We start from the raw sequence: 27,099 nt of genomic DNA on the forward strand, positions 1-27,099 counted from the left end.
CAGATGCAAAAATGACCTATCCTGGTGGATGCAGTCCAAGGAGATCTTCTATGCCCCCCCTTTTGTCTCCCCTCAATCTGAGGACATAGCGACCATGGATGCTTCCCAGATTGGGGGGGGGGGCATTATCTAGGGAAGGCAGTCCAAGGCATTTGGTCTCCCTTCGAGGCCAACCTGCATATTAGTGTTCTGGGGCTGAGGGCAGTACTTCTAGCATTGCTAGCATTGCAAGCATTTCATTCTGCCTTACCTCAAGGAGCAATAGCTATTCAGTCAGACAACATGTCCATAGTCTGGTACTTCAACAAACAGAGAGGAACCAAGTCCTACCCACTGTGTTGAGAAGCCCTTCAAATGTGGCAATGGGCCATAACTTCCAACCACTTTCTGATAGCAATGCGCATCCCTAGGAGTTCAAGCATGATAGCAGACAAACTGAGCAGATGCATTCTCATACCTCATGAGTGGTCTCTAAATCCCAGAGTGGCAATGAAGATTTTTCTTCACTGGGGGCCAGTCTTCCTGCAACCTGTTTGCTTCACCCCTGAACAACAAGTGCAGAAGCTACTTAGCCCTAATTCCCCCTCAGGGGGAGTCCCTGAGTGATGCTGTTCTCCTTGATTGGCCCCCAGGTCTTCTTTATGCCTTTCCTCTATTCCCTTGTTCCTCAAGAAAGCAGCTCAGTTGAGAAGCAAAGTAATCCTCATTGAACCTTACTGGCCTCTACAAATATGGTTTATCTTCCTATGGCCTCATCTACTTCATCGTCCATGAATTCTGGACCCAGCTCAAGACCTTCTGCCTCACCCCCAGGAACTGGTGCATCCGAGTCTACAAACTGTCAAGCTGACTGCTTGGTTTCTCCAATTCCATTAGTTGCCACACACAATGACCCTCCATCTCCTGTACGACACATTTTGTTGGCATCCCATAAACCATCCACCAGGAATCTCTACCGTGGTAAATGGAAGAGATTTCCTATCTGGGCTTGTGATAATGGTTTAGAATCCCTTTTCGGCTCCAGCGGAAAAGTTGTAGAGGTTTTAGCTACTATTTTTGGTAAAGGGGGTTCTGCTTCTACTATTAAGGTTATTTTAGCAGCCGTTTTTACGAAGGGAAAAAGAAAGGGCAATTAGTACCAAAGAGACTATTTCCAAGTGTCTCTCCTAGGCTATTCGACTTTGTTATTCTCATCATGGTAAGCATTGCTCTCAACCTTCCATCTCCAGGATATGGGACACCAGCTCTCATCCTTAGCAAGATAAATCTCATATAACTTAGGCTGCTACAACAGTGATCTTTTCAAACATTTTTTGTTATGGTGAGTGTACTTGCACAGTTGTAATATGTGCAGAACATATCAACATTGAGTTGGCACTATATCAGAATTAAAAATAATACACATCTAACAAGTGATATTTTCTGTCATATAAATATGCTATACTACCTACTCTATATTAATGTGTGCATGTGCTGCTGAAACTATCATTTATGGTATTTACGATAAGAATAGTTGCAATACACTTTTTAGATATTTAAAAAAAGAATTTATTTCAAATGTTTTTTTTTTCTCATGAAAGAGTGCAGGTGTTTGAAAGCAGGGAGCCAGATCTGATGTTGTCCTTTTCATTCTTCCTCAACTGATGGGTCTCTGATCCAGCCTGGAATCTGTCTCAGCTGCATTTACTAGACTCTCAGATCCAACTCTCAAGCTCTTCCTTTACCTGCAATGCTCCAGCTACCTTGCAAATACCTCTGATCTCATTTGTCTCCTTATTGCAACAGATGCAGATTTTTCTTGTAGAGCTAGAACTGTATTATTTACTTATAGTGAGTGAAATTTTCTTATAGCCTTTTCTATTTTAGCCACCTCTTCCTCCCTTACCTTACTTTCTTTTGGATTTTTTGTCTCATGAGACTTGTCTTTTATTTCCTTCTGTTTTTACCTTTGGTACTCTCAGCACCATTGTTGGTACTTCTCTTTTTCTTTTCCCTACCCTTTAGAGAGTAACTCCTTACCTAATTGGTAGTTTTTCTAAAAAAAAAAAAATTTCTGTGGTCTCCATTTCTTTTTGCTGTGATTATGGCTGACAAACCCACTGGCTTTATGAAATGCACTTCCTGTAATCACAAGATCCCTAATTCTGATGCCCATTGGGACTGTGTTTATTATCTGGGTGCTGCCTATTTAAATACTGACTGCTGCATATGTGCTAGATTTAATTCTAGGGCCCTTAGTGACCAATGCAACAAACTGGTCCTAAAGGGCTTGTCCCCTCCCTCTTCTTCCTCTTTTTCTTTATCAGGGGCTCAAATCCCCATAAAAACATCTAAAGCCTGTTTGGAGGCAAGAGAATCTAGGAAGTGGTGTCCAACCCACTTTCCCAAGTCAGCTTTTATTTCAGAGCCTCCTGCTAAACTTCAGAAGAAGTTGGATCCAACACCCTTGTATTTGAATCAGAAACAGATCAGATAGCCTGGTATCGTGCTTACACAATCTGTCTCCTAGAACCCAGTCACAAGGGTTCTCTCTGGAGTCTGTCTCTCCTTGACTCCACTCTCCCTTCCTACAAGAGACTCAGAGGAGAGAATTTTGGCCCCAATCCACTGCTTCCTCCATCTGGTCCTCCAGGAGCGTCTCTGAAGCTGAAGTTGATAGGATGATGAGTTTCTTCAGAGCTCAGATTCCGATGGGGCTTATCCCGTCTCTGTCTTCCATTGGATCTGTGAGCCTCCCTTCTGGTTCCCACACTATAATTTCTCCTTCTCAGATTCATCCGGCATTTCAGAGCCTTCAGATTCGAGAATCCCTACAATGTCAGCTTTGGATCAGAAGACAGCTAGGTTTTCCACTCCATCTGAGTTTCTGGCTAGTCTGGTGCTGATTCCCTTGGACCAGGATGAGTATCAGAGCTGAAGCATCTGTGTCAGGTCCAGAGGGCTTGTTTCGACTCTGAGGTTGTTGGAACCATCCCTGCTCCTCGGTGCTTCAGCGTTGAACAGCTTGGGTTAATTTCCCCAAGGCAGGGATCTGGGTAGGGTCAGGGCATGGTAGCTTCTTGAGCTTCCATATTGGCACTGCCAGGTGTGGCTTTTCCTACTTCCTCTGCCTTTGAGGTGGTGGAGAAGGTCTTCTCTCATCCAAGAGACATGGCTACCCTTTCTTCTTATTCTGATTCTACAGCCCTCCTGCCATCAGGTCCAAGCTTTGATCCTCACAGACTTATCACTCCAGGACAGCCATCCCTGTTAAGCATGCAGACAGTCCCCCTTGAGGACTTTCCCTTCTGTTTGGACATCTCTCCAAACCATTCCACTGAGGTGTTCCCTGTAAGGGAACGTGCAAGAGAAGGCACATAGACTTCTTCCAGGAGTCTCTCACGGAAGATACTGGCTTTGATGAAGAGGAGGCATCCCCAAAGTCTTTACCAGATAATGTCTCCTTCTTAGAAATCCTCAAAAAGAAAGGTGGAGGGTCCTCCAAGACTCTTTTCTAGGAGGAGTCAGTGTTCCTGGAAGCTTTGGGGTCCAGCCCTTCTGCGTCTTGGGTGACTCCCATAGATGATGAGCTTATATATCTAGTCTCTCACTGGGCATGGAAGGAACCGGATTCAGTAGAGTCCATTCTCCATCAGTATGACAAGTTTATTGCCCCTCCAAAAGTTAGGCCCCACTTTTTTGATGCCATGGTTTTGGCGGCAGCCATGAAGAAAGTGCTAGCTGAGCAGAGCTTGTCTGTCCATCCCCCTGACAGAGAGTCTAGGGCAATGGACAGATTTGGAAAGTGCATTTATGCCCCAGCAACCTTTGCCTTACTGTCACTTAACTACTTGGCAGATTTCACTAGACTGCAAAGGATTTGAGCAAAGAACTTTCCAAATCCCTTTCTGAGTCTATGTCTGTGGAGGACACAAGAAGCCTTCTTCCCAGCTCTCCACTTTTCTACTCATCTGTTATGATTCTATGAGGCTAACTTCTCACACAGCTGAAGGATCCTCATGGGTGACGGGTTCAGGCATAGCTGTTAGAAGACATGCCTGGATGTGATTGTGCAACTTTGTGGAATTCTTCAAGTCTTCTTTCATCAATGCTGCATTTGATGGATCATCCTGATTTGGCATCACTGTCAAGAAAATACTTATATCCAGGGGTTACTTCATACCATTTCCACAAATTTCCCTGAACAAAAGGAAAATACTTCCCGATGCTTCACTCAAGTCAGAGGGAAGCAGCACCTCTACATGTTCAAAAGCTGCTAGACAAAACAGTCATCCAGGAGGTCCCAGCAGACCAGAGAGGATTTGGTACCTACTGAAAATTCTTTGTAGTGCCAGAAAAACAGGGGACTTGAGCCCAATTTCAGACCTCAGCAGTCTGATCAGTTTGTAAAGAAGTCAAAGTTCCGAATGGTCACAGTTCAGTCCATTCTGTCATTTCTGTGCAAGCACAATTGGAAGTGCACCATCAGTCTTCAGGGTGCATACTATCACATCAAGATGAACAGACAATCCCGAAGATTTCTACACTTTCAGGTGGGGTCCGGTCACTATCAGTTCAGAGCCCTGCCTTTTGGTCTCACCACAGCCCCCAGGGAGTTTACCAAATGTATGGTAGTGGTAGCAGCTCACTTGAAACTGCTAGGATTCCAAGTGTTTCCATACCTAGATGACTGGCTTCTCACCGCCTCAGCCAGGCATCTCCTTGAGAAGTCCAGGGACTACTTGCTCCAGTTGTGCCAATTATGTTAATCCCTAGGCATCTCAATTAACCTTTTCAAGTCACATCTTTAGCCTATTCAGAGCCTGGAATTCATAAGTGCTCAGTTGAACACAGTCAGTCAGTTAGCCTCCCTCTCACCAAACAGTGTGCTGACTGTCATGAGTCAAGTGGAACAAGCTATCTCACACCCTTCTCCGCCAGCCAGAGTGATTCTTCAGACCTTAGGATCAATGACAATGGGCTCTACAGCTGTTCAGCTGTCCGTATTTTGCCATCCCCTTGTCTTCACCTGTCAAGCTCACTCAAATATGTGAAGATCACCTGCGTTGACGGATTCATTTGAATAAAGTTACTCAATGTTGTCTTTTTGTTTCCACCACCAGTAGCCATGGTTAAGCTGTTGTGGGGGTGGGGGAACATTTCTTGGGAAGGACAGTCCAAGGCACATGATCTCCAGAAGAGAACAATTCACACATCAATATCCTAGAGATGAGCGTGGTCCTTCTAGCATTGCAGGCCTTCCAGGACACCCTTCCTCTTGGGATGATTGCTAATCAAACCAACATGTCTGTGTTTTGATACATTAACAAACGGGGGGAGGGGGCCTGATCTTATATCCTTTGTCGAGAGGCAATGAGAGTGTGGCAGTGGGCGATCTCCTCCAACTGCTTTCTTATGACAACACACATACTGTGGAAATCCAAAGTGCTAGCAGACAAACTCAACAGGTCCATTCTAATACGTCACGAGTGGTCTCTCAGTAGTAGAGAGGATTTTCCATCAATGGGGTCAACCTTGCTGTGATCTGTTTGCCTCTCACCACAACATGTGCAGCAGGTTCTTTGCCCTGATCCCCCTGTCTGAGAGATGTCGTAGCCCAGGTTTAGCCCTCCGATCCCCTTTATGCTTATCCTCTGATACTTCTAATTCCCAAATTCTTACAGAAGGCACTTTAGTTGAAGAGCATGGTTATCCTCATTGCCTCATTTTGGCCTCGTCGTGTAGTTCCTTTTCCTTTGGTCTAACCTTTACTATCCCCCTGGATACTGGTCCCCAGTCCAGACTTTCTCTGTCATTCGATGGGGATGGATCATCTGAACATTACAAACCTCAAGAATTAAACCACTTCAGTGCCCCCATTTCCACTGTTCTGGCATTTTTAACATCTGATCTAATGTTAATCTTCATTCATTCCTTACTGATGGGTGTCAGTTCCATCCTCAGAACCGATTTGGCCGTTATACCAAGCTCGCGCCAGCCAGAAAACTCTCGAGCTAAGTCCTTACCCATAGTGCCTCTCTCCATATTACCTCAGATCTCATTTGCCGTGTACGAAACAAGACGTGTCAGACCAGGCTCTCAGCTAAGTCATTGAATTTCTTGTCAAATTTTCTTATTTAGTAGTTGTTGACTCCTTATATCTGTAATTTTCACTTGTTTATATATATATATATATATATATATATATATATATATATATATATATATTTTTTTTTTTTTTAATATATATATATATATATATATATATATATATATATATATGTGTGTGTGTGTGTATATATATAGTGTTTTCTATTTTGTAATTGGTGTCTCTCTCCCTTTCCTTATCTACCAAAGTTGGTGCTCTATCGTACCATCACTGGTACAGGCCTTTCTCTTTACCCTCTAGGTGTTTATCTTGCGATCGTTGATATTCTACCTTTTCCTTAAAAAAAAAAAAAATCCTTTATTCTGTTTTCTGTCTCCTAATTTCTTCACTCTGTTGACTGGAAAACCTCAGCTTTGGCCGGCTAAGATCTAGCTGCATTCAACTGGACGTATAAGAGAATTTAAGTACCTTTATCTGCACTTTTTTTCAAAGAATACAGTATTTAAATTGATTTAACTGTGTTGCAAGAATATTAACTGAACTGGGACTCTGCTCTTCAGTTAGTCCCACCCACCTGTTAATCTTAGTGGCCTTGAAACTGTCCGCCCCTCTTGTAAATTTGTGTTTGGATACTCCTTCTGGGCCCATCTCATTTGCTCACTCAACTGAGTGCAGTGAGATCATATTCTGATTTCAGGCACTCCTACTGTGTACAAAGAGAGCATCTGGGAAACAGAAGAAAAACAATTTTTAAGCTTGTTTCCTGCCTTTCCTGTTAAGTGGTATAGACTGTAGGCTTCTGAGCCCCCAAGCTCTTCTTTGGAGGGAAGCCTTCTAGCTTAGTTTTTTTTCTTATATCTAGCCAGTTTTCTAGTTTCAGCACTCAAATCTGTTTCTTTGAACTTAGCACTTGTTCAGAACTCATTGTAAGCACTACATAAGCTGCAAATTACTACAGCACTCAACTTTCCTCACTTGACTAGTGGAAAGCAGTTTTTAGTACTTAATAAATAAGCACTTATCCAGGCATGTCTAAGGGTCAGCTCCCAGTGATTTGTCCTGTCTACCTGATGAATCTGGGCATCTTGGGGCAATGCAGCAATTGCCTCATGTACACAGACAACCCTCTCCTCCTACCACCTAACACTACAACCTGTGAGAGATGCACTTATATAGCCAAACTGGAAGCAAAGCTCTCTTCACCTAAGACTGGACTAGACAGTCAAGAGGAGAGGGTAAACACTTGCACCACACCACACTCATCACATAGTCCCTCAAAACCTACACCACCAAAACACACACATAGAAACACAAAACACACACCTACATTCACGGAGGCTCTCAATAAAAACCTGCCCAAGCATCAGGGACATCCAAAGCATAAAAGCAAGCAAACTCCACCCCCCAACACAACCCAAATGACACATAGCCCACAAACTCAGTGTGCCACTCAACCACAGCCCATAAGGCATAACAACGTACCCAACACTCTAGTCATAGGTGACTCTATAGTCAGGCACACTGATGTTCCACTCACTAGACTAAACAAGGAGAAAGTTACTGTCAGCTGCCTGTCAAGTGCCAGGATCCGCCACATAACGCATGCACTCAGGTCACTCCACAATAAGTACAAATATGACACTGTCATTGTCCATGTTGGTGTGAATGACCTGAGACGTACCTCCCTGGACTACATGAAAAGAGACATGGAGGAGCTCTCCGATCTTGTATCCCAGGCAGGTATGACCCTAACCCCGAGTAGCATCCTGCCATCACCCAGAATGATACCACAGTACAAGGACAAAATGATTGACTTCAACAATTGGCTAAGCTTCTGGTGTCATTCTAAGGGGATACAGTATTTGTCTGCCTGGGACGACATGATCGACAGTCCACGATGCTTTGCCAGAGATGGCCTGCACCTGTCGCCCTTAGGATTCCAGATACTGGCTAAGACTCTTGCCACCCCTATAGTGCCTTTTTTAGGCAAGGTTCAAATGACAAATTCACCACCGTAACAGGTACAAGCAAGCAAAATCTGAGGGTAATGCTACTCAATGCTAGAAGTCTAAACCTCAAAATGCACTCACTCGAGGCACTCCTTAAAATGGAGAACATTGACATCTATGCAGTGACAGAGACCTGGTTCACAGCTCCAGAGAGCACCCCTGCATTACCAGGCTTCAATTCATACCACACCTTTCGGCCACCTAACCCAGAAAGAAGCACTAAAGGTGGAGGCATGTCCATATTCATTAAGAGTATCCACACCTCCAGGCTAGTTGCACAGCATAATGCATCCGAGATTATCCAAGTGCAACTAACTCTGGGCAAGACCGCAATCCAAATTGTATCTTGCTACAGACCCCCCACCATGCGCCAGGATTCACACTCCTCATTTCTTGATACACTGGAAAGTATTAGGGTACAACCCAACACCCTAATAATGGGCGATTTCAACTACCCCACTCATGTACCAACTCTTTTGCTCAAAGTTTTCTAGAATTCATAAATTCCAACGCCTTGGATCATCTTATTCACACCCCCACCAGGGGCAGCAATATCCTAGACCTGGTCATTACCTACATGGGAAACCAGTGTTCCACACCAGAGGTCAATTCCTCGTTGGTCAGATCCGACCACAAGCTAATCAGCCTAGAAATCCACATCCCACCCCCAGCCCCAATTAGGGAAACCATTGTAAAAAAACTTCTCAAAAGCCAACTTTACACTTCTTAAGACAGTAGAGGTATGACTGCGGAATCCTACACAAATGCACTTTATAAGCATTTACACGAGTGCATGGATCATGCTATCCCTAATAGAAGCAAGATGTTATCCTCCAAAAAAAGGAAGCCAATCTGGTGGTCCTCTGCCATAAACAAACTCTACAACAGAAGAAAGAAACTGTTGCAAAAAAGAGTAAAATCCCATGACTGGAGGCACTCCCTGGTCAACCTCAGTAAGAAGCTGAGATCCCTCATAACATCCTCCAAAGCTAGTTGCGAAAACAAAATTGCCACTGACTCTAAAGACAACCACAAAGCATTCTATAGCTATGTCAAGAATCTAAATGGGAACACTCAGATCTGCTCTGAGTTACAGCATAATGGCACTAAATATACAGAACCAACTGATATTGCCAACATCCTAGCAGATAGGTTCAGTGCTAACTTTACCCCCCTCTCACCCCCTAGAGGGCCCATCTCTATACCGGAAGAATGCAAAGTTCCTATAATCACAGCTGCACAGGTAAAAAACACACTCTCCAAAGCCAAGAACACAGCATCCATGGGACCTGACAATATCCCAGGCTGCGTTCTACATGAACTACAGAATGAACTGGCACCCTACCTAAGCACCATGTTCAATCATAGCCTCACCTCAGGCTTTGTACCCACTGAATGGCGCACCGTGACAGTTATCCCACTCCACAAAGGGGGAGCCACGACGGACCCCGGGAACTACCGCCCCATTAGCCTGATGAGCCTGGTCTGCAAGGCCATGGAACGTATCATCATGGAACTCCTAAACAAAGACATTGGTAATCTCCAAACTCTGGACCCTACTCAGTTTGGATTTGTAAAAGGCAGATCATGTCTCCTAAACCTGATTGACTTCTTTGAAGCAGTCACCAAAGCCATAGATGAGGGCAAAATGATTCACACAGCTTATCTAGATCTCGCCAAGGCTTTTGACACCACCCCCCACTCTGGAATTATAGATAAGCTCACTAAACTAGGTATAAATCCCTATGTCACAAGATGGGTTGCCAACTGGCTCACGGACAGAACCCACACTGTGAAAGTAGCGGATTCCAAATCCGACATCAGACCAGTGACAAGTGGAGTACCACAGGGTTCAGTCCTAGGTCCTCTCCTGTTTGGTATCTACTTCTCTGAAGTGCAGGCCAACACAGAAGGTCTTTGGCTAACAAAGTTTGCAGATGACTGCAAACTAGGAGCCATAATCTAAACTCCTAACAATGTGGACAAACTACAAAAGGGCCTCACTGAGACAGATACCTGGTGTCAAAGCCATGGCCTGAAGCTCAATGCCAAAAATTGTATTGTCATTCCCTTTGGTAAAAACTCTGTACCCATGAACTACCACATAACTGGTAGTCTACTTAATGCCAAAAATGTGATGAGACCTTGGGACACAGGTGGACAGTAGTCTCTCCTTTGATAATCACATCGCCACAGTGGTCAGGAAATCCTTCTACGTGGCTCATCTCATCACAAAAGGATTCTCATCCAGAAAAAAAGAGGTCATTGTTCCCCTCTACTCATCACTCATTAGACCCATTATAGAGTACAACGCCCCTTTTGGTATGTACCTCACAAGACATCTACAACAACTGGAAAGACCACAGAAATACCTCACAAAGAGGATTACTGGCCTCAAACAGATGCCCTATGCAGATCGTCTCAAAAAGCTACAGCTTTACTCCATTGCATATTGCCTACTCAGGGGCGATCTCTGCCTAACATACAAAGCTATGTCAAACCCAGAGCTGTTGGACATGCTCCACTTAAAGAAATCCCAATCCCTCCGAGCTACATGCTCTAGGGACCTTAACCTTGTCACCACAATAAACAGAACATGCTGGAGGGATAGATTCCTGTCCCATAGACTTCCCATACTCTGGAACAGGCTACCTATCTATGTCAAACAGAGCTCCTCATTAGCACTCTTCAAGAAAAATCTTGATGATTGGGTGGGAAATGGGAAATTCACCCCGGGGATCACTTCTGTGGCTCTGCTCGACAGGGGCACAGGAAAATAATTTTCTTGGGTGGCGAAAGCCAGGGTACATTTTTTGGCTAGGCTTGTATGGGCCCTAGGGCTGATAGCCTAGTACCTACCTATGAACCTATGGATATGTCTGATAAGAAGGGTACCATGGGCTTCAAGCACAATGTTCAGTGTAGTGGAAAATGCCCAATGTGGATAACCACACTTCTTGTGTTTATTGTTTAGGAGTCCCTCACCTTTCAGTGAAACCCCCTCGTGACATCTGCAAAGGTTTCAGCACCCATGAGTTTGTGGAGTGCAAGAATAAATAAATGCTAAAAGGACTATTAAAATCGCCTTTCACGGAGGCTATTTCCGAGTCGGAGGGCTCGCCACCTCCTACGAGAGAACACAAAAAGAGGACAAATCATTACCTTCCTCTACTCATGATTTTGAGACTAAGCAACAGGAACCGAGACAGAAAGTTCCTAAATTGGCACCATCTTCAGCTCCGAGGTCTACAACTTCCACATCAGCACTGGTCTCAGTCCCGAGTCAGCAACCAGCTTTGGTGCAGTCCACTTCTTTGGCTCCTATGACTACACTGACAATGGCACCGACTATTACCACAACTTTGGCACTGACTCACCTTGCAGCACCAACAGTAGACATCCTGGAACTTGTCACGTCCCCCATACCTGTACTTCATATTGGTCTTTTGACCTTAGTGCTGAAAGGTGAAATACTCCCCCGGACCAGATATTCCCCCCTCGGTGGATCCATTTGCTGGCCAGCAGTATAGCCCTTTCTTAGACCACCCCACTTCACCCTTGCGGATGTGTACATGATCCTCCAAGAGTCTTTCACTGCAGGATATAGTGAGGCTGGTGGACCAACTCTTGGCGACCAGAGGACTGTCTACTCCATCCAAGCCCTCCCTTCCACTCAGAGCCGAGTGATTTCATCCAGGGACTCCATGATATTTTCCCCCTTCAACCTCCTTCCTGTTTTATGAGCACCCATCACCGACGCCAACCCCAGTTCCAGCCTCTTCAGTATTGGTGGTAGATCTTACCATGGTACCGGAGCCTACCCTTTGGCACTCTTATCCTTCTGAGCTGGGCCATCCTCTGGACCAAGACTGGTCTGTTGGCACCTGGTTCCCTGGCATGGCGTTTCCTTTCCGCATGCCTGCCTCTGTTCCAGTTGCCCTAACGAAGTCTCTTCCCATGGCTCCCTCCCTGGGGGCAGGTTCTTTGGAGCAGGGTATGACCCCAGTCCCAAGGTTGTCTCTCATGGTTCCAGGCTCCCACCCCTCTTTGGGAGGACCTGCTTTCCAGGTGCTGGAAAGGGCTCTGGCCTTTGCTGCCTCTCAGTTGGTTTCCTCTGCATCGGAGACCTATCACCCCTGCCCAGTCCTCTGAACCATAGTTGACAGAGCCCACTACTCATGGACACTGGGCTTGGGAACCTCAAGACACCCTTCATTAAGGTTTCCCCTCTGCAGCATCCTCCTTGGATACTCTCATCGAGGAGGTTCCGCGCAAGCGATCTTGCAAGAGGAAGCATGTGGATTCCCCAAAGGAATCCTTGACCGAAGATATGGACTATGAGGGGAAAGGGTCCCCATGATCACCCTCCGATGATGTCTCCTTTGGAGATATCTTGGAGATAATTAAGCAGCAGGGTGATTGGAAGTCCACCACCCCTTTCCCCAAGGAGTCTGTATTCTTGCAGGCTTTCCAAGCCCGGCGCCCTCTACCTCCTGGGTAACCCTGCCTGCAGATTAACTCATGCAGTTCATCGTGCAGCATGCATGGAATAGTCCTGATACCATTGAACCTATCCCTCGGACGTCAGACAAAATTCTTTCACCCCCTCAGAATAATCCTCACTGGTCTAAGGCGCTTCCAGTATATGCTATGGTTCTGGTGGTGGCCACAAAAAAAAGAGCTCACAGAGCACTACTGTCCATCCCTCAAACAGGAAGTCTCTGGCAATTGACAGACTGGGGAAACAGGTGTATTCTTCAGCGACCTTTGCCATCCATCCATTCCCTGAATTACCTGGCACATTTTACTCGACTCAAGAGAGACCTGATTACCGAACTCTCAGTGAGCCTGGCAGGAGCAGTGTGTGATGAGGTACAGAACAAAGTTGCCTCACAGCTTGTGACCCTGGAATCCATCTCTAATTTTGTCCATGAGGCTGATTTCGCGCTCGACTGATGGGGCAGCTAGAGCAGCGGGCATGGGCATTGTTACAAGACGTCATGCCTGGCTGCATCTGTGTGACTTTGAGGACCCTTTTTAAGTCTTCCTTCCTTAATGCCCCTGTAGAGGCCTCATCTCTTTTTGGTCCAAAGGTGAAAGACTCTTTAGCCAGGTGCGAAAAGGATGGTAAGACCTTGTCTGCAGTGGGCGTGCATTTTTCCACACCTCAATGATCCTATTCCAAGAATCAGAGGAGTGGGAAGATGTGGTACAAAAAATCCCAAGGTCTTTCCCATGACATGAGTTTTCCCCCCAGAGTAGAAGGGGGAAATCAACTGGAAGATGTCCCTTCAGAGGCAGAGAGGGGCCCACGTAACCAGGGGTCCAGAGATTCTTTCTCTAGACAGCCCTACCAGCGCTCCTAAAGAGCGGCCTGATTGCTTACCTCTGGAAGCAGTCAGGGGTTGTTTTCCTCTGCACCACCTTGCCTGGCAAAAAATAACTTCAAACTCTTGGGTGCAGTTGATAAGAGGTTATCTCATTCCCTTCATCCTTTTCCCAAAGCCTTTAAGGCACATTCCCGATGTACCACCCGGTCAAATCGGCTTCCTATTATGTAATCAAAGTTTTACAACTTCAAACATCATATGGTTGAACCCACACCCCCCACTCTTTAAATATACCAATTCCAAGATCGCACTACAGTGTAGTAAGGGGAAATCTTCCCTTTCTGCACTGTACTGCATTATAGTGCGGTCTCAGAGTTGGTATATATAAAGTGGCGGGGGGTGCAGGGGGGCTTGCCCCCCCCTGCTTAAAACAGTCAGGTATGTTTTTTTATTTTTTTATTTTTATTTTTTAACGTTTTTGAAGTTTTACAACTTCGAACATATGGGTTCGACCATATGGTGTTCGAAGTTGTAAAACTTCGACAACATAATAGGAACCCGTCAAATCAGCAGCTCTAGAAATCCAAAAGTTGCTTCAAAAAAGAGTCATCCAAACAGTCCCTCCAGACCAAATAGAATCCAGTTTTTACTCTAGGTTCTTTTTAGTGCCAAAGAAAATAGGGGACTGGAGGCCAATTCTGAATCTCAGCATCCAAAACAAATTCGTCCAACAAGAGAAATTCTGGATGGTCATGGTACAGTCTATACTTCCCTTCCTGGGCAAAGATGAGTGGATGTACTCTATAGATCTTCAGGATGCAAATTTACTACATGAAAATATACAAGCAATACAGAAGATTTCTCAGCTTCTGGCTGGGAGCCAATCACTACCAATTCTGAGCACTGTTCTTTGGTCTCTCCACAGCTCCCAGAATGTTCACCAAATGCATGACAGTGGTAACAGCTCACTTGAAACTGCAAGGATTCCAGCTGTTTATATATCTAGAAGATTGGTTCCTCACCACCCCAACCAAGCATCTACTGGTTTCAGCAGTCCATTTCACCCTATGTCTCCTGAAACAACTAGGGATAATAGTGAGCAAGGACAAATGCAATCTAATTTCTTCTCAAAGACTGGAGTTCATAGGGTCAGAATTTGATATCCAGTCATGCCTAGTCTGCCTCCCTCTTCACAGGATACAAAGAATCAGAGCACAACTCTGAGTGATACTCAGTCAGGACAAAGTGCCAGTTCAAGCAATCCTTCAGCTTCTAGCAGCCATGGCAGCATCTATAACAGTGATACCACTGGCAAGGGTGCATATGAGGCTTCTTTAGTGGCTTTTGCTTACACAATGGTCTTTTTTAATTTCTCCAAGTCTTTTGGGTTTCTAATACCATGACGGGAATGGACCCCATTCCTAAGTCCAAGTACAATTAAAGTTCATGAAATTAGTATTGTCTTACACTTTGATGTTAACCAAAAGTGCTCTTCGGAGCACCCGCAATGTGCCCAGTAGTGACTCCTTCTGTAATTCGTACAGTGTTACATGAATTGGTAAAGTGTCTAAATACGATTGGATATGTCATGGTCCCCTTTGAATCTCTCCATGTCATTTCATATCAGGATAACAAATCGCTGCAAACAAGACTTACATTGGTGGATGAAGCCAGAAGAGAACCTATGGTGTCAACCTTTCTCCCCTTCTCAGCCCAAAGCCATAGAGACCACCGACGCCTCTCTGATTGGGTGGGGGAGGCATTACCAGGGAAAGACTGTCCAAGGCACTTAGTCACCTATAGAGGCCAATCTGCATATCAGTGTTCTAGAACTGAGGATGGTGTTTCTAGTGTTACAAGCATTTCAATCTGTTCTTCCTTCAGGAACAATTGCCATCCAGTCCAACAAAATGTCAGTAGTCTGGTACATCAGTAAACAAGGTGGAACCAAGTCCTACCCATTGTGTCGAGAGGACATGAGAATTTGGCAATGGGCGACTGCTTCTGACCACTTTCTGATAGCAGTGCACATTCCCGGGAATTCCAATGTGATTGCAGACAAGCTAAGCAGATGCATTCTCCTGCCTCACAAGTGGTCCCTTAATCCTGCAATAACGAAAATTTTCAGTCGCTGAGGGTAGCCTTGCTGCAACTTATTCGCATCCCCCTTAAACCACAAATGCAGCAGCTACTTTGCCCTGAACCCCGAATGGGGACTCCCCGATGGACACTCTTGTACACGACTGGACCATGAGACTTCTTTATGCGTACCCGCCAATACCTCTGATTCCCAAATTTTTAATGAAGGCCGGTCGTTTGAGAAGCAGAGTGATCCTCATTGCGCCCTACTGACCATGACAAATTTGGTTCCCCTTCCTTTGGCCTCACCTACTTCAGCAACCTTGGATTCTGGATCCAATTCTGGAACTACTATCTCCTCCACAGGGATTGACATATCTGAATTTATCGAACCTCAAACTGACAGCTTGGTTTCTCCACTTCTGGTGATTACCAGGCAGAACAACTTGTCCTCCCTTATCCGCAACATCCTTCTGGCTTCCCATAAACCTTCCACCAAGAAACGTTACTTCAGCAAGTGGAAGAGATTTATTATATGGTCTCACAAAAAAGGGATAAATCCCTTCTCTGCACCAATATCAGTGGTTTTAGACTACCTATCGAATCTTCTTCAGTTGGGAGCTGCAGCTTCAATTAGAGTACACCTTGCAGCAATTTCTAACTTCAACAATGGTTTTGAAGACTCATCTTTAATCTCTCACCATCTCTGTAAAACCTTTTGAAGGGTGTTTTGCACATTAAACCCCCTTCAAACAACCAATTGAACCATGGAATTTGACATTGGTTTTAGAAGCCTTGACTCGGTCTCCCTTTGAATCTGCTGACCTAACATTTTTGTCCTAGAAAACCTTATTCTTAGTGGATATTACTTGAGCGAGACGAATTTCTGAGTTACAGACATTATGTATTAAATATCCCTACATGGTCTTCCATAAGGACAGAGTTTCACTATGGACTAACCCTTCCTTTTTACCTAAAGTTATCTCTAATTTGTCAATTAATCAGACAATTGATCTACCAGTCGTCTTCCCGAATTTCGCAAACAAAGGAGAGTATACTTTGCATTTGCTTGATGTGCAAGACAACTCTGTTTTTATCTTGACGGATCTAAACCTATACGAAAGTCTGACCAATTGTTCATATCATACTCAGGACCAAAACTGGGAAAACCAGTTTCCAAGGTTACAATGTTAAATGGTTGAGAGACTGCATTTCCTTTATTTATCAATGAAACAAGGCTTCTTTACCTTCTAAAATCAAAGCACATTCCACGAGATCAGTTGCAACATTTGTTGCTTTTCATGCGAGAGTGTCAATGGATGACATTTATGTGGCAGCAACATGGGTCTCTCCTCATATATCCTCATTTATTACTCACTATAAATTGGATATGGTCTCCAGGAGGAGAGCATCCTTTGGTTCAATGGAACTCAGGAATATTCTTCCGTAGGGCCTCCCATTAAACAAGGTAGTTAGGAACTCTGTCCCATCAGTAAGGAATGAATGAAGATTAACAACATCAGATAAAAAAGTTATGTTCTTACCATAACGTTCCATCTGTGTTGTTGATCTTCATTCATTTATTACAACCCACCCAGAAAGACTCTTGGAGGTTCGGCTATGGTCCTATCCTAGCATAAGACAATAAGGCAGTTGCTCAGAAAAAGCCTCCGCTTTTCTCTCTGTGGTCTATACTTTCCTTATGGGCAAACGTGATCTGAGATAATATGGAGAGAGGCACTATGGGTAAGGACTTAGCTCAAACGTTTTTTGGCTGGTGCAAGCTTGGTATAATGGCCCTGTCGGTTCAGAGGGCAGAACCGACACCCATCAGGAATGAATGAATGCATGAAGATCAACAACACAGATGGAATGCTATGGTAAGAACATAACTTCTTTTTTTAAGAAGAGGCTAGTTTCTCTATTATCAAAGGGCAGTTAGCAATGATATCTAATTTTCATGCTTCCTCTTTAGCTTCATCAAAATTGTGCAAGGCCTTCCCAAAAGGTACCTTTTTGATTAGACCTCCCAATGAAGGATTCTGCTCCACCCTGTGATTTAACAGTGGTGCTGCAAGCTTTAACTCAGAGTTCTTTTGAACCATCGGCTAGATCTGACTTAAAATTTTTATCTTGGAAAGCTGCTTTACTTGTGATCGTTACATCTGCTAGATGAGTAACCGAGCTTCAAGCTCTCCCAAATCTCCATTTTTGATCTTTCATAAAGACAGAGTTGCCTTATGAACCAATCCATCCTTCTTGTCTAAAATAGCCTCAGGAGAAAATATTAACCAAACCATTAATTTGCCCGTTTTCTGTCCCAACTTTGCCTATAAAGGTTAATCCATACTTCATCTCTTGGATGTACCTAGGCAGCTTCATTTTTATCTACATGGAACAAATGATTTCAGAATGTCCGATCATTTGTTTGTCTCATTATCTCCCAACAAATTGGGAAAAACAGTTTCTGAACTTAACTTAGCCAGACAGATTACACACTGCATATCCTTTGTTTGCAGTCACCAAGGTTTGTCCTTGCCCAGACCCCCTAAAGCACACTCCACCAGAGCCATGGCTACACCATCAACATTCTGGTCCAAAACTTCTATTGATGACATTTGTGCCCCCGCTACTTTGTGTAATGCTCATGCTTGTGTTGCTTATTGTAAATTGGATTTGACTTCCAGAAGCAGGGCTGCTTTTGGTTCTGCAGTACTCTGGAATATCCTTCCATGAGGGTCACCCAAGGTTCACGTACCTGGGGACTCTGTCCCATCAGTTGAGGAAGAATAAAAAGGACAACAGCAGATATTAAAGTTATGTACTCACCAGAACTATGCATCTGTGTTGTCCATTTTCATTTTTCCTCAACTTCCCAGCCTCCTTCTCCCTTCCCTTTAACTCCTGAAGTGTCCTTATGGCTGTTGTGAAATCTCTGTTCCAGGTTTGAGTCCCAGACCTTTTCTACTAGTCTTCCTTTTGTCGTAGCCTGAGGCTAGTTCTTTATATTGCTTATCGGGCAGCAAACCTAATTGCAAAGTTACCAGGGCATTATGGGTAAAGGGAGGAGCTTCAGAGTTGGATCCAAGAGCCTAGAAAATACAACTGAGATGGATCCAAGAACCATCATTTGCGAAAGAGTGAAAATGGACAACACAGATACATAGTTATGGTGAGTACATAACTTTAATTTTTTTATTTTAAAGAAAAAGGAAACAGATGCAGTAGCAATTCAGACAGTGGACACTATTTTTCCCCGGTGTTGAATGAGTTGTTCATATGAAACCACATTTAAGAAATCAATGTCTTAGATAGTGTTATATGTCAATGTATTGAAGTTTTATTTTTCAAAAAATGTATGCTAATATCTATATATATTAAAAATAATTTTTTTGGGGCGCACACATTTTTTTTTCATGTCTTTTAGCATGGGTTTATTTGAATATAAAAGGAATTAATACAATATACTTTTTTAGTCTGATGAAGTCCAGAGATATATGGTCAGAAGGGCTTAGCTGTGTGTTAAACATTTACCTCCCCATTCATTACTGTGACTACATTTTTTAACATAATACAGTTCAGAGTTGTGTTTTGATTTGTGTCGTTTGTGTCTGTGTGTGTGTCTGTGTGTGTGTGCGTTTGTGTGTGTGTGTGTGTGCGTGTGTGTGTGTGCGTGTGTGTGCGTGTGTGTGTGTGAGGGGGGTGCATGTGTTTATACATGAAGATATATATATATATATATATATATACGTATGTATGTATTTGTGTGTAAAATACATTCAAACATATAAGAAACAAATAACACGTATAGCATGAACATGTACACATTGACATTTCATTTTATGTAAAGTCATTTTTATATGTCTATGGCATGATACCCTTTTCTGAGAAGACTCTGAGGCAATTTTTATCTGTTTCATGTTCAGACTCGTATACTATCACCGAGTGAACTACATAGCTGTTAGGCTGCTTAGGTTTGTGCCATATATTCTACCACACTAGTTCATAGGTTAATAGATAAGTACTAGGCTAGCTGTCATTGGGGGCCATTTAAAGCCAATCCAGTTTCCCTCACTAAGAATCAAACCTTGCAGTTGTCATTGCAGTACACACCTTAGCCCTTCTGCTAAATTCCAACCCTAGAATTAAAGGTATTGTCATTTTCCCATAGATCAAGACACACATTAGCATAACTGCGGCCATTTATTTATATTTGTTTTTCTGCAGTGCAGCACTGATCTACATATGTAATTTGATCTGGCTGATTTACTCATTAAATATGACAGTATTATCCATTCTGGTTTCCTCTCATATTCCAAAGTCATGCAGTAGGTAGACTGGACACTCTAAACTGGTTGTAGGTGTGAGTATGTATGTATGGTGTAGAAGAAACATGGCAGGGCTAGCCACATGGTGTTGTGAGCATTGGCTCTACATGATAGTCAGTGTTGAAATGACACCCCAAGCCCATGTGCAAAGATGAAAACAGGAGTTGTGGATTAATGGATTGATAACATCAGAGTTAAAATTATTTAAAAAAAAACATATAATCTGATGTTGTTAATCTTCGTTCATTCCTTACTGATGGATTATCCGTTCCATCCTCAGAACCGAGCCAGCCAATATCAAGCTCACATCAGCCAAAAACTCTCGAGCCAAGGTCCTACCCAGAATGTTCTGCTCCCTGTTACTTCAGATCTCATTTGCCGCATTGCTAAACAGCCATGTCAAGCCACTCTCTCAGCTTAGTGTCTAATTTTTTGACAGTTTATATATTGTTATTTTTTTTTCTCAAAAGTTTATTCTAAGATTTTCCTACCCTATCGCACACTTTAGACCCTCTCCCTTTAGTCTTTTCCCTTTATTACCTTCTTTTCTTACCTTGTGGTATTTCTCCATTACCATCGTTGGTAATCCTTCCTTTTTCTCTTTTTACCCTTTTCTTGGGTAGCCGTTATTCTTCCTTTTGCTACTGTGCTTCTCCTCCACACCAGCTATGTCGGATAAGAAAAGTTCCATTGGTTTCAAGCAGTGCAAGGACTGCAGCCATTAGTTACTGCTTTCCGATGGCCATGACTTATGTGTCTACTGTCTTAATGTCCCCACTTAACTGTAGATCCTTTGTGTCGGATTTGTAAACACGTCTCTACTAGGACTCTCAACGAGAGGAAGAATAAGTTAATTTTAAAAGGTCTCCTCAAGTCTCCTTTCTCTGAGGTTATTTCTGGGTCGGAGGACTCTGTTAAAACCCGCAAGAGGCATTCTTCCTCTTCTTCATCGAAGTCACTCCCTTCTTCTCCCTCTGGAGATCATAGGGAGCCGACTCACAAGAAGGTGAAATTGATTACTACTCCAGCGCTGCCACCTGTGACCCTGTCGGCTCCAGGCTCGACACTGCCCCAAATGATCCTGACTACAGCCATGTCTCCTTTATTGATATCGACACCAGAGTTCCCGGTGCAGACAACTATGGTTCCGACAATTCTGTAGTAACCCCTAACGGCACTGTCAATACAAGTTCAGTCCCCTTCGGCACCGTTGGTACAATCACCTCCAGCTTTAAGTATGACTCTTCTGTACTCCACAGCGCAGACTTTTTCGGCACCGACATGTACTTCAGTGCAGTACTTCTGACACCATCCTTATTGCAGGTGCAGACACTTTCCACTACGGCACCATATCCTTTGGGGCAGACCTTTGCCTTTACAGTGCAGACACCTTCAACTACTATGGCGCTGACATCTTTGGTGCAGACCTTTTTCACACCATTTTCTTCGGTGCAGACTTCCTCGGCTTTGAGCTCTGAATCTATTGAATTAGCATGGACCAAATATTCCCACTCACTGGATCCTTTTGCAAGCAGTCAGTATAGTCTTTTCCCAGAAAGGCCAGAATTGGCATCAGCCTTCTCCATGAGGTTAACCAAGAGTCTTTCTGAGCAGGATGTGTTGCAGCTTCTTGACTAGTTGCTTGTGGCCAGAGGTCTCTCTCAACTATCGAAGTCCATGTTCCCTCATTCAGGTGAGCATATTTTGCGTCAAACCCCAACGTATACTCCTACTTTGACTTCCACTCAAGTCTCGAAGCCTATTACTCTGACAACAGCTTCCCTCCCTCTGACTCCAATAGTGGATCTCCCTTTGGAACCAGAGTCTTCCTTGTGGCCTTCGGTGCACTGGTCATCAGGCTATTCTCTGGCCAGTGGCTGTGCCGTTGGGAGGGCATTCCTGGCTCCATGCCAATTTTTTTCTATGGCACCTTCCACGGATGCTCTCTCTTTTATGGGTCACGGTCCTCTTGAGACTCCTCCTCTGGGGGTGGGCTCGTCGGGGTGGGGTCTGACTCAGTTCCGAGGTTGTCATGCTGTGTGCCGGGCTCCCATCCCTCCTTTGGTGGGCGAGCCTTCCATGCCATGGAGAGGGCACTTGCCTTCGCTGGCACCAGCGGACACCAGGCACAGGAGCCTCTGGTCTCTCCTCCTCAGGAGACCCCCTCTTTGCATTCTTCCCCAGAACCTCAAACTGAGGAAGCACACCGCAAAACATCATGTAAGAGGAAGCACATGGACTCCACTGAGGAGTCATTGACCAAACCTACAGATTTTGTTGACAGGGAAGGGTCCCCACGGTCACCCTCTGATGAGGTGTCCTTTGGTGACATCCTCATGATTTTTAGACAGAGAGGTGACTGGAAGCCCTCTAATCTTTCCTCTGAGGAATCCGTATTCCTGAAGGCTTTTCGTGCCCGACTCCGTACCTCCTGGGTCACTCTGCCTGCCAATGAGCTCATCCAGCTCATTGTGCAGCATGCATGGAAGACTCCTGATACCATGGAAGCGATACCAGGGAGACCGGATAAAATATTATCACCACCCCCCCCCTGCTGAGCACCCCCACTGGTCACGTGGTCTCCAGTAGATGCTATGGTGGTGGCAGCTGCTACTAAGAAGGATTTGGCAGAAGAGAGCTAAATTCTCCATCCACCCAACAAGGAGTTCTGGGCGACTGACAGATTAGGAAAGCATGTGTTTGTGTCACTGACCTTCACCGTAAGGTCTTTGAATTATTTGGCACATTTTACCAGGCTTCAACGAAATCTTATCAACCAGCTCTCTGAAACCTTGGCAGGAACTGTTTCTGACGAAGTCTGTGATAATGTGGCTTCTCAGATAGCCACCCTAGAGTCCATTTCCAACTCTTCCATGCTTCTTATTTCTCACACAGTGGAAGGGGCGGCTAAAGTGGCAGGCGCAGGTATAGTCACCAGATGACATGCTTGGATGCGCCTTTATGACTTTGCGGTCTCCTTTAAGGCTTCCTTCATGAATGCCCCCATAGAGGCCGCTTCTTTGTTTGGTCCTAAAGTCATGAATATGCTGGCATGGTGCGAACAAGATGGCAAGACCTTGTCTGCCATTGGTGTCAGACACTCCACTCCTCAGTGAGTCTATTCCAGAAATCAGAGGAGCGGAAAGATCTGGCACAAGAGCTAACAGGGTTCTTTCCGAGATGCACATGCCGAGTTTTTCCCAAGAGGCAGAGGGCGAAACTCCAATGGAAGATGCCCTTTTTGGGGCAGAGGGTGTCCGCGAAACCGGGGTTCCAGAGATTCTTTGTCTGGCCAACCCTATCAGCGCTCCTGAAGCATTGCCCGGCTGCTCACCTCTGGAAGCGGTTGGGGGTCATTTCTCCTTGTACCCCGCTGCCTGGCAAAAGATAACAACCGACTCTTGGGTACAATGGATTATATCCAGAGACTATCACATCCCCTTCTATCTTTGCCCAGTATCAAGAGTGTTGTCCAGTGTTCCACCCAGTCAAAGGGAAACAGCAGCACACAAAATCAAAAAGCTGCTACAAACAAAGAGTCATCCAGACGGTCCCCCCAGACCAGATAGGATCCGGATTTTACTCAAGGTGTTTTTTAGTGCCAAAAAAGACAGGGGACTGGAGACCAATTCTGGATTTCAGTACACTAAACAAATTTGTAAAAACAGAAAAATTCCAGATGGTCACGGTTCAGTCTATCCTTCTCATCTGGAAGAAGACGATTGGATGTGCTCTGTAGATCTTCAAGATGCGTATTACCACATAAAAATGGACAAATGCTCAAGAAGATACCTCCACTTCAGTAAATGAGCCAGTCACTACCACTTTCGAGCCCTGCCCTTCGGTCTCTCTACAGCCCCCATAGTGTTCACAAAATGCATGGCAGTCATTATCGCTTACTTGCGACTTTAAGGATTCCAGGTGGTTCCATATCTAGACGACTGGCTCCTTACCACCCCTACCAAGCATCTACTGGAAGAAGCCCTACAGTATACTCTCTTAACAGCTCAAAGCCTGGGAATCACTATAAACTGGGAGAAATCCAACACAACCCCAACTTAGTCTTTGGAATTTATAGGGGTACTGTTGGACATGAGAAATTGTACAGCATCCCTTCCAGAACACAGACTGTAGAGAATAAGACAACAAGTTCAACCACTGGTCTGTCGCCACAAATCCCCAGCTCAATCTGTACTTCAGCTATTGGGGTCAGTGGCAACTTCGATTAAAATTGTTCCTCTAGCCAGATTACACATGAGACTTCTTCAGTTGCTACTTCTCACTCAGTGGTACCCTCTACAACATCCTTTGTCTTTTCAAATAAGTGTAACTCAGAGAAGCAGGCAAGATTTACTCTGGTGGACGTCTCGAAATCCCCAACAATGGTCTTGCCCTTTCAACCCCATCAACCGATAGCCATGGTGGCCACAGACGTCTCACTGATGGGGTGAGGGGACTATATCAGGGAAACTTAGTCCAAGGAACCTGGTCGGAGACAGAGGCCCTTTTGCATATCAGTGTCCTGAAACTGAGGGCTGTGCTTCTAGTGTTGCAAACATTTCTCTCCATCCTGCCTTCAGGGACTATTGCAATCCATTCAGACAAACATGTCAGTGGTCTGGTACATCAACAAACAAGGGGGCACCAGATCTTACCCATTATGCCGAGAGGCCTTGATAATATGGCAATGGGCGATAGCAAACAACCACTTTCTGATTGCAGCGCACATTCCTGGGAGCTCCAACGTGATAGCGGACAAATTGAGCAGGTGCATTCTACAGCCTCATGAGTGGTCCTTCAGTCCTCTGATAGCGGCAAAAATCTTCAACCGCTGGGGTCAGTCTTGCTGTGACCTATTTGCCTCCAACCCACTACAAGTGCAGCAACTACTTTGCTCTGATCCCTCCTCAGGGACAGTCACCAAGGGACGCTCTAGCCCACACTTGGCCCTCGGGTCTTCTTTATGTCTATCCTCCTCTCCCCCTCATCTCCCAATTCCTAAAGAAAGCGCGACAGTTGAGGAGCAAAGTGATCCTCATTGCTCCATATTGGCCTCGACCAGTCTGGTTTACCTTCCTCTGGCCTCACCTGCTAGATCAACAGTGGATCCTCAATCCATCCCCAATGTGGATCTCCCATCTGCAGGGTCTGATTCACTCCAGTCTAACAACCCTGAAACTGACAGCTTGGTTTCTCCACTTCCTATGACCGCCAGGCATGAAAACCTTTCGTCCCCTGTGTGCAATATTCTTATTACATCTCATAAATCGTCCTCCAGACTAATCTATCTTGACAAATGGAAGAGGTTCTCTCTATGGGCAGCTGATAAGCAAATAGACCCCTTGTCAGCCCCGGTCTCAGTGGTTTTGGATCACTTATCACATCTTTTCCACTCTGGGGTGTCTGCCTTTACTGTCCATGTACATTTAGCTGCCATCTCAAATTTTCATATTGATTTTCAAGATTCTTCACTTATATCACACAGACGCTGTAAGACTTTCTTGAAAGGGGTTATCCACCTAAAACCTCCCTTTAGAGAACCCGTACAACCTAGGGATTTGGCTTTGGTTCTGCAAGCTCTAACAGCTCCATTTGAACCTGTGTCTTCTTGTGATGTAAGATATCTCTCTTGGAAAACTTTGTTTCTGATTGCAATCGCATCGGCCAGGCGATTGTCAGAACTTCAGGCCTTATGCATCAAACCTCCGTATCTTATCTTACATAAGGATAGGGTATCACTGAAAGCCAATTCTACATTTTTGCAAAAGTCATGTCAGAGTGATCTAGCAACCAGTCTATCGATCTTCCAGTGTTCTTTCCTAACTATTCTAACAAGGAGAGTATTGCCTGCACTCCTTGGATGTTCATAAGCTAATACGATTTTATCTGGACAGAGCAAAATGTACCCGTAAATTAGACCAACTGTTTCTGGCTTTTTCTGGACCTAGATGTGGGTCATCCTGTATCAAAAGTTACATTGGCTTCATGGTTGAGAAATTGCATCATCTCTATCTACAACAAGAGCAACATCACTTTGCCTCACAGAGTGAAAGCACATTCTACAAGGTATATGGCAACTTCAGCAGCCTTCCATGCTAAGGCTTCCCTCAATGATATTTGCTCAGCTGCAACTTGGGCCAAATCTCATACTTTTATTCTTCATTACAAATTGGACTTGGCCTCCAGAGGTAGAGCTTCCTTTGCTCCATAGTGCTCAGGAATGTCCTTACATGAGGGCCACCCAGGAATACAGGTAGCTGGGGACTCTGTCCCATCAGTAAGGAATGAACAAAGACTAACAATATAAGATAAAGAAGTTATGTCTTACCATAACGTTCCATCTGTGTTGTTCATAGGTTCATAGGTTGGTACTAGGCTTTCGGCCCTAGGGCCTGTACAAGCCTAACCATAGCAATTCCCTGGCTATTTTTTCCCACAGTATTTACTTCCCTGGACCCCTGTCTAGCAGGGTGACTGACGTGATCCCCGGGGTGAATTTCCTATCTCCCATCCAATCATCAAGGTTTCTTTTGAAGACGGCCAAAGAGGCACTCTGCTTGACATGTATGTGCGTCTATTCCAGAGTCTGGGGAGTCTCTGGGTCAGGAACCTATCCTTCCAGCATGTTTTGTTCATTGCGATGACAAGGTTTAGATACCTGGAGCGTGTGTCTCTGAGGGATTGGGATTTAAGTGTAGCATGTCCAACAGCTCTGGGTTTGACATGGCTTTGTATGTTAAGCAGAGATCGCCTCTGACTAGACGATATGCGACAGAGTATAGGTGGAGCTTTTTTAGATGGTCAGCATAGGGCATCTGCTTTAGGCCTGTGATTCTTTTAGTAAGGTATTTCTGCAGCCTTTCTAGTTGTTGCAGATGTCTTGAGAGGTACATACCAAACGGGGCATTGTATTCTATAATGGGTCTAATGAGGGATGAGTACAGTGGGACAATGACCTCCTTTTTTTCTGGATGAAAAGCACTTAGTGATGAGGTGTGCCACATAGAAGGATTTCCTGACTGTTGTGGCGATGTGGTTATCGAAGGTGAGACCACTGTCCACCTGTGTCCCTACGTCTCTTATTACACTTTCGGTGTTTAGTGTACTGCCACCTATGTGGTAATTCATGGGTACATGTTTTTTCCCAAAGGGGATAACTATACATTTTTTGGCATTGAGCTTGAGTCCATGGCTCTGGCACCAAACATCTGTTTCTGTAAGGCCTTTTGTAGAATATCCACGTCATTTGAGGAGTCAGTAGTGGC

The 27,099-nt window shown here is 44.6% G+C and overlaps 1 protein-coding gene across 1 annotated transcript in view; it reads left to right on the forward strand.

Annotated features, from left to right (window-relative positions):
• Positions 1-27,099, forward strand: part of TTC12 (tetratricopeptide repeat domain 12) — a 1,640,087-nt gene that overhangs the window by 392,897 nt on the left and 1,220,091 nt on the right. The window lies entirely within an intron of this gene.

This window comes from Protopterus annectens, chromosome 8.part0 (genome assembly GCF_019279795.1).
Source record: "Protopterus annectens isolate FY-2018-M chromosome 8.part0, PAN1.0, whole genome shotgun sequence".
NCBI lineage: Eukaryota > Metazoa > Chordata > Ceratodontiformes > Protopteridae > Protopterus > Protopterus annectens.